Here is an 8,249-nt window from a genome sequence, read left to right as displayed (position 1 = left end):
GAGTTAACTACCAATGACTAAAGAGGTCACAGAACTCTAAGGGAGAACCTACTTCTGCATTTTCATAAATAAATATAAATTTCAAATGCATTTTAAATATGCATCCTTATGTGAACATGTAAGTGTAGCTCTCACTTTCATCAAAGAAGTTTCTGATTGCATCAGATGATAAGTATTACAGAGATCATCAATAGAACAAAATACAGCTCTTTGCCCCATCTACTGCGAGAATGAAGACCATTCTCAGCAATCAGACGGTCGACATTCCAGAAAATGTGGACATAACTCTGAAGGGGCGCACAGTCATTGTGAAGGGCCCCAGAGGAACCCTCCGGAGGGACTTCAATCACATCAATGTAGAGTTGAGCCTTCTTGGGAAGAAGAAGAAGAGGCTCCGGGTTGACAAATGATGGGGCAACAGGAAGGAACTGGCCACCGTCAGAACCATCTGCAGCCACGTTCAAAACATGATCAAGGGTGTTACACTGGGCTTCCGCTACAAGATGAGGTCCGTGTATGCTCACTTCCCCATCAACGTCGTTATTCAGGAGAATGGGTCTTTGGTTGAAATCCGAAACTTCTTGGGTGAAAAATACATCCGCAGGGTTCGGATGAGGACAGGCGTTGCTTGTTCTGTCTCTCAAGCCCAGAAGGATGAATTAATCCTTGAAGGAAATGATATTGAGCTTGTTTCGAACTCAGCGGCTCTGATACAGCAAGCCACGACAGTTAAAAACAAGGATATCAGAAAGTTTTTGGATGGTATCTATGTGTCTGAAAAGGGAACAGTGCAGCAGGCTGATGAGTAAGACCTAAGTTACCAGCTCCAGAAACAAGATCCTGAATTTTAATGCGATTTGGGGTGTATTTTGGGACAATAAAAGACTTGTATTGAAAAAAAAAATAGAACAAAATACAGAAAGTAAGTGATCATGGGAGACTTAGTCCCAACTGGCATGTCTAAGATGAAGCCCTACACACAAGGCTCAGGAGAAACTCACTGAAAAGGCAATGGAAAGATTTTAAGCAAGGAACCACTACAAGACTGTGTTTTCTATACATAAGAGGGAAGCAGCATCCCATGAAATGACAGAGATACATTCATTCAAACAAGACCTGCACCATGACAGCACCAATCAACATGCCAAGATAAACAGGGAATGTTATCATACAAAAGAGTTCCACAATAGCCTGGAATGGAGTATAGCAAAAGTTTCTTTATTTGACGATAAACTCACAGTAAGGGCAGCGATCTACAGTTTTCTGCATGTGCTGAGGACTAGAACAAAAGCCAACAGCAAAAAGAGCCATGTACACTTTTCATATACATTTATAGTATATGAGATCATGTCCAAAGTGGGCCAGTACCTTAAAGGCTATTGGCTGAAAGAGTTCTCACAACACCTCCCTTTTTTGTCTAAATAAGAAAGTCCGAAGCCTGACACAAAACTATATACAATAAGAACAAATCTCAAGGACTGTCGAGAGAAAAGAACAAAAAAAGTACACTAAAATTGGAATTACAACCAGCAAGAACAATAGCAAACAAGAAACATGTTAAATGTTTCAATAATTATCCTATCCTAAGAAGTCTATGTCTTATATTAAAATTGGCTTGGCTAAGTCATGAGAGGAAAGTAACTATGACTATCTAGTCTTCCACCCCATCAAAAACATGAGGAAGGAAATAATATTCCCTGTATAAAAGGAAATGCAATCAAGTAACTTCCAAAAGGTGAAAGAAATGACAGAGACAACAAGCTACCTGGGAAATCAACCAAAATCTCATTTGCAACATTGAAACAAACAACTTTGGCCGAGGCCTGGAGTATCTTACAAACCATTTTCAGAGTCAGGAAAATTTGAAAAACCATCTTACCCTGTATTGGCAAGGTTTGGTAGTCTTATTGTTTGTATCCTGTTTGTCTAGTCTGGACACTGCATTTTGTCAGTGGTCAAGGCAGGGGCAGTTCTTTGCCAAAAGACCAGTTTTTTCAAGAAGAAAAAACTCCAAGTGGAGTCCCTTTGATGCCCAACATTCTCTCAGAACTAGAAAGGTACTGCCAGGAGCAATTGTGTCTCACATCAATAGAATCCTAAGTTATTTAAATGTCATATTCTACACTTCTTTGAAGTATTTGAAGATTGCTTATCTATACAGAATACAATCTCTATGCATCCAAAGAATCTAGTTATTTAATTATAACTATGACATATGTGGATGACTATTGACCTGTTATTTTTAATAGCTATATAGCTTAAGGACTAAGACTTGGTATTAAAAAATTAAACTATATTTAAACAAATGTGCAGTAAATAAAGATAATGACCTCAAAATGTAAACAATATATAAGTATCTTGATCAGATATAGAAATGTATAGTAAAATATAATAAATATTTCCTAAAACTGTATCAATATACAAAATATCTTAAGAAGAGGTAGAAATATGCATGTATACAATATTACCAATTAACTTTGCAAAGGTGCACAAATATTGTAAACAGAAATGGGAGCATATTCAATATAACAAATATAATTTGAATTTGTATCAATATACAAGAATCTTTAACAATGTAAAATGTCTATAAATAATATCTCACAAATATGCACTCTATTACTCATTATTATTATTAGTGTGAGTAAGCCTACACTAATCTATCTATCATCCCATTGCACCCATTATCCCACCCTTTTTTTTCCAAAAGAGATTCTTGAGCCCACTTCATTTTCACTCCAACCTTATACTAGTTATAACCACCCCTAATAATGTTCCTAGCCCTGAGGTCAAACTTTGTTGTGAGAGGGGAAATAGTTTTCTAGAATTACTTCTAGCTGTCATGGGTTGATGTTATTTCTATGGGATCCTGTAAAAACTAAAATGATGGTCATGTTTCAAGATTACTGTCTGGTATAATTGCAGATAATATCTGAGTAGTAAATGGTGCTTTTCTGAATTTCCTATTTGAAGTTCCAGCCAGAACATTGTAAGAAGGTGCATCTTTTCTGTTAGCTAAATTGGAATTATCTTGAACGGTTTATAACCCAAAACAGACCATAAAGTGATACTATCAGTATAATGACATCATATCAACCAGGTGGAATCATTGTTGTGGGACCCCTTCTTCTTCCTGGAAACTTCAAAGATTACTGCAGGAAAATTTATTGTTCATTGTGGAAAATTTAAACTTTATTCATATAACATATATTCAATGAAAGGCACCAAAAAGACAAAAATAGGTATGAGAAGAAGTAAAATTTTTGAAAGCAGATTTTTGATAATAGTAGTCCCAAAGCTTTAACTTCTTTCTGTCCCATAACAAAAATCTTCTAATAAAAGAGAGAAACTATGAATTTTTCTTTTAACAACATGCTTTGATTTAGAGAAAGATAGCCACTGTCCAACTCCAAAGCCAGCTTTGATTTTAATAAATGAGGGCTGTTACTATATGTATGTCAATAAGATCTTACCCTGCAGAGCATATTAGTATCATAAGTCAGATTTCTCTTTGCTTTGTGATTCTTACTGCATAGCTATTCTTTTCTTCCTTAAGCGTCTAAATGTCCAGGGTCTCTGGACCTATCAAAGATGGATATTTTGCTACAAAGACAAAACAGAAATCTGTCCCAACCCATATGAGGTTTCCTTACAACCTGTAGGATTGTCACTCTGTGGATGACCTGTTATTTCTCTTTGTCAAGAGGTTTCTTCTTTTCAAACTGAATCTCTACTGATTTTGATGGTTTCCATAACTTTTCTTCTCCTGTGGAAACAAGAGTGAAACCCCTTCCCCTACATAGCAAATCTCTTGCTTTCCATTCTGAGGTCAACACATTTTTGAAATACACAGGTTGATTTAATTCAGGAGACTTTTTTATTATTCAGTGTCTCTCTGCTGCCACTGTTACTTTCTCATTAACATTAAGAAAATTCATGGTTAATAAAGCATTATGCAATCATTTCTAGGGGTATTTTTCACTCCTTTATATTTGTTTAACATGTCCTTTATAGTTTGATTTGACCTTTCTATAACTGCCTGACCTGTAGGATTGTGTAAAAGACCTGGAATATGCTTTGTATTATAATAAGCAAAAAACTTTTATTTTCTAGAAACATATGCTAAGCCATTGTCTATCTTTATTCATGCAGATATATCCTTAATGGCCATAACTTCTAGTAAATGTGTGATAACTGAATCAGCCTTTTCTGAACTCAAAGCAGTTGTTCATGGTGTGATGAACATATTTTAATTTTTAAAATTCGACAAAGTAGAACACATCCATCTGCCAGATTTTATTCATTTGAGTACCCTTTGTGTTATTTCCTGCAGGTAGTGGTGTTTGGTTATATAAAGAACAAGTAGGACATCTCCTTATAATCTCTTTAGCTTGTTGCCGTGTAAGAGAAAAGTCCCTTTTGAAAACTTTGTTCTTGACATGATGCTTTTATGAAATTCTGAGGCCTTCAGTACATTTCTAATCAATAATCAATCAATTTTTGTATTAGGTTATGCTAGAGAATCTGGAAGACCAAGTGGGATCAGCTGTGTGTTATGTATATGGGGCAGAGCTTATTTCTGATTATATCTTGAACCAGAAAACTTATTGAAGTGAATTCTGTATCATCTGGTATAAATCCAGTGGTTTCAATATGCAAAACAATGCTTTATGTATAATGCAAACCAGTAACTATATTGAGAGGTTCTTTAAAATCCCTTAATACCATGAGAATAATATTTAATTCTGAATAATAATATATAATTTCTACAGAATTATAAGGGCTTTGTTTCACTTTACTTAAATTCTCTGATTTGTAACCTGTCTTTCCTGATTTATTTGCATCAGTATAGAATGTAGGGGCTCCAGTTAAAGGTGTGTCACATACAATGTGAGAAAAGATATTAATTGTATTGCTTTTGGGGTAGTTGTTATTAATCTCTCTTCAAAAATTAGTACAAGCTCTTTTCCAGGGCTCATTTTCCTCCCATAATTTTTTAATTTTATCATTAATAAAAGGTGCTGTAATTTCTTCTATGTCTATTCCTACTAATTGATGAAGTCTTGATTTTCCTCTTATAATTAATTCAGAGACCTTTTCCACATAAGTTTAAAATTTTTTACTTGAATTATGTGGTTAAAAATATCCATTCTAAGATGATATCTCCCCTGTGCATTAAAATTTCTGTAGGGGAATATTTGAAGGGTTATATGATCAAATTACAGTTAAAATTTGGATACACATGATCCACGCGTGCCTTCTGTATTTTCTTTTCAATCAAAGTCACTTATTTCTCAGCTTCAGCTGTTAATTCCCTGGGACTATTTTAGTCTTTATCACAATCTACGGTTTTGTTTAAATGAATTATTTGATTAGGTTTTATCCCAGAATTTGGCCATCGATTCAAAATGTCTCCTAGCAATCGTTGAAAATCATTAAGAGTCTGCAATCAATCTCTCCTAATTTGTGCTTTTTATGTTCTAATTTTCTGTAAACCTATTTTATAATGTAAAATAAAAAATTTCTTCTTTGTATTTTTTCAGGAGCAATTTGTAATCCCCAACTAGGCAAAACTCCCTTTGCTTCTTCAAACGTTCTTCTAAACTATTTACATTTGAATCTTAAAGCAAAATATCATCCATATAATGATAAACTATACATTCAGGAAATTGCTTACATATTATTTCCAATGGTTGACTAAAAACATATTGGTACAGGATGAGGCTATTTAACATTCCATGTGGAAGGACCCTCCATTGACATCTTTTATTAGGCTGAGAATTATTATAAGTAATTACTGTAAAAGCAAAAGCTTCTCTTATTTTATCTTGTAAAGGTATAGTAAAAAAACAATATTTTAAATCATAATTATAAGAGGCCATCCTTTAGGCAATAAGGAAGACAAAGGAATTCCAGATTTTAGATGGTCCATTGATTGAATCACCTTAATAACAGCTCTTAGATTGTCACCACTCTCTGTTTTCCAGATATCTTTTAAACAACAAATATAGGAAAATTCCAAGGGCTGGTTGATTATTCAATATGGTGAGCATCTCGTTGTTAATGTACCAGCTATTTTAAAGCCTGCAATTTCTCTTTGTTAAAGGTCACTGTTTAATTTATATAAGTTTTTCAGTTAACCATTTTAAAGGTAGGGCCATTGGTACATCTTAAAGTTTTGTTGGTTGTTTTGTATTTTTGTACCATCTAAATGTTGGATGACTTATTTTTATAGTATCTTATAATATCCTTCCCAGAAACATAAGTTGGTTTATTTTCCATTTCTGAGACTGCAGGAATATTAATCTGGGAAATCCATTGCTGCAACATATCATGACCCCACAGATTCACTGGTATATTAGCCACACATGGACTCAGCCTTTCTTTCTGTCCTTTTGGCCCTATGCATTCAACCCATTTCATTCTTTGTTTTACTTGAGAGAAAGTTCCAGTTTCTAGAAACTGAACATCTGCCACCTGAAGAGATCAATTAGGATGCCAAGATTCTAGAGCAATAATAGTCATATCTGTACCCATGTCCAGTAATCCTTCAATTACAATGTTATTTATTCATACTCTCATCTTTAGTCTTTGATCATTTATAGAAGTCTGACAAAATTTACATTTTCTATTTTCTGTTAGAATTTTTGATTCATTTTGATTATTCTATTATCCAGAAGCATGATTTAACAACAAAATTGTTTTAAATTTTCCTGTGGAGGCATGTCCTCCAAAGTGACTGGGCATGACTGGACCACATTTTACCTAAAGGCCTATGAGAGGCCTTTCCAAGGCATTTCCAAATGGTACCAGGTTACCTTGCTTGTCTCTCGTTGGTCTATGTTTATTGGTTCAATGTAGGCCTTTGCTGCATCTTATGCATAATCCAGAATTTTGAGACCTTCTATTTGCATCATTCCCAGAAAAAAAAAATTATTTCTAGAAACACCTTGTCTACAACTCCTTCTCAGATTCTCTATTCAACTACAATTAAAACATTTGATATTTTGATATCTCTTCATACTTTTGGAAATTGCTTCTCCTATCCAAATCTCAGTATTATATCAAATGACTCAGCATTGACTGTGTGCAGGGTCTGTTCATCCACTGGTGCTGAGCTGACTTTTAAAGGCCCAAGTATCTTTTCTGCATTCTACATTGGCATTTTCAAAAGCCAGAGATTCAATAAGTACTAATCTAATTTCTGGATCTGTTACTCCTATTTGTACAGCTTTATCTAATCATTTAAAAAAAATCACTAATGTGTTTTCTTGAGCCTTGTATGACCTTGGCATATGATTTGATTCTTCTTAGTTCTTGAATCCTAGCATTCAGGGCTGTTGTATAGCATAAGGACAAGATGTGTTCATTGTAAATAGCATAACACTGTTGATAAGCATAATGGCCCTTGCCAAAATTTTGAACTTGGATAACCTGAAATCCTTTGACTCTACATTGGCGTTTCAGGGATTTAGCCTCCTCTCTCTAATAGCAGTTCCTCTATAGCACATCTTCTGGTACGGCTGAGACTAATTGAAGCCAATCATGTGGAGTAACCATATTGCCTGAAGCCCATGTCTTTACCATCTTCCTAACAAATGGTGAATGAATGTCATAAGCTACTGCTGCTTATTTAATTTCTTTTAGATTTTTCATGCCTATATTTTTCATTTACAATCTGTGTATCCATTTAGGTATTAATATTTGCTAACTTTTCAGAAGCAATAACAGGATAAGTAGCTAAAACTCTTGGTAAGTCATCTCTGACTTTGAGAGGTACTTGACAAGGCTAAATTCTTGGTCTGTACCTCCTCTCCTTGCTTATCAGTTCTGACAAGGTCCTCAATTGATTCAATGTAAGGAGCCCTCAGGACATCGCCATTATGGCGCTGGTGGTCCTGCAGCTTAGAGGTAAACAGATCCTTTGATATTGCTGCGTGGGCACCATTGGCTTACATTTGCATAACTGAGCCTTGTTCCCTAGCCCTAAGCCCTGGGCTTCAGTGGAATGATATTCACCAATCAGGACAGTTTCCAAGCCTCTCCACCCTAGAAAAGCAGCTGCCGCTTGGGCTTCTCTCTCTTTTGCTTTTCTCTCTCTCTCTTCTCCTTCTCTCTTTTGCTCCTGCTCTCCCTTCAATCGAGAGGTTCCAATAAAGTTGTGATCAGAGAAGAATGCTTGATTTCGTGGTCATTCTTGCTTGCTGGTCGAGCAGTGCGCCACAATTCAAATCTTTTTATCATTGTCTTTA

The 8,249-nt window shown here is 35.2% G+C and overlaps 1 pseudogene; it reads left to right on the top strand.

Annotated features, from left to right (window-relative positions):
• The first annotated feature begins 206 nt into the window (after window positions 1-206).
• LOC148117840 (large ribosomal subunit protein uL6 pseudogene) lies at window positions 207-908 on the top strand (annotated as a pseudogene).
• Window positions 909-8,249: the final 7,341 nt, after the last annotated feature.

Source organism: Myodes glareolus, chromosome 25, assembly GCF_982192425.1.
Source record: "Myodes glareolus chromosome 25, mMyoGla1.1, whole genome shotgun sequence".
Lineage (NCBI taxonomy): Eukaryota > Metazoa > Chordata > Mammalia > Rodentia > Cricetidae > Myodes > Myodes glareolus.
This window is presented reverse-complemented; position numbering and strand designations above follow the sequence as displayed.